Below are 1090 nucleotides of genomic sequence, written 5' to 3' on the forward strand. Positions count from 1 at the left end.
TATCTATCTGTCTGTCTGTCTACCTATCATCTATCTATCATATACATAGGTATATATGGAAATCTATCCACTGGTGTTAACAGAGGTCTGAAGGACTTCAGAACCAAAAAGAAAAAAAAAACAAACCTGTTGTCCTCAAGTTGATTCCGACTCATGATGACCCCATGTGCTGCAGAGAGAACTGTGCTCCATAGGGTTATTTTGACTGTAATCTTAAGGGAAGCAGATTATCAAGCTTTTCTTCTGTGGTACCGCTGGGGGTTGGGGGGCAGTTCAAACCACCAATCTTTATGTTAGTAGTGAGTGCAAACTGTGCCACCTAGGGACCTATAAGGATCCAGGGTGCACCTTAAATAAATGTGAAAGGCAAATAACTGAACAGGAGGAGGTATTTTCAACCCATACAATCAATAAAGATTGCCGTTGTTAGGTGCCATTGAGTCGGTTACAACTCATAGACATCTTAGAGGACAGAGAACTGCCCGATAGGGTTTCTAAGGCGCAGCTGGTGGATTCAAACTGCCGATCTTTTGGTTAGCAGCTATAGCTCTTAACCACTGCGCCACCAGGCCTCCAAAAAAAATGTGAAAAAGAAAACTTTTAGAGGAATCAAGACCATGATTAGAATTTTTGCAAAGAAGAAGCCTGGTAAAGTAAGATTTTACAACAGGGTTGTTGAAGTCAAAGTATGACTGAGTTTAGTGAGACAGCTCTTTCTTTTCTACATATTTGCTGCAGCCCAAAACACTTCTATAGAAGAACCTAACACACAGTACCTCTTCAATAAATATTTTTTGAGTAAATGTGTGAATATGTGGATGAATGTTTCCTTGACCTTTACTGCTTGGTGCCAATCTAGTTGGAATTCTGCTTCTGGTGCCTCTTTGTTGCCCAGTGAGGTTTCTACCCCTGCTACCACTTGATCTGAGTCACTATGAGTAGCCATTGACTCGATGGCACACAACAACAACACCAACAAACAACCATTCAATACATTTCTCTGCCAATCCCTTGGTGCTGGCTATGGAAACTCCCCTGCTGCTGCTACTTCTTCTGTGCAGATTCCTATCAACATTCCCCCTTCCCCATG

This window comes from Trichechus manatus, unplaced genomic scaffold (genome assembly GCF_000243295.1).
Source record: "Trichechus manatus latirostris isolate Lorelei unplaced genomic scaffold, TriManLat1.0 scaffold00023, whole genome shotgun sequence".
Taxonomy (NCBI): domain Eukaryota; kingdom Metazoa; phylum Chordata; class Mammalia; order Sirenia; family Trichechidae; genus Trichechus; species Trichechus manatus.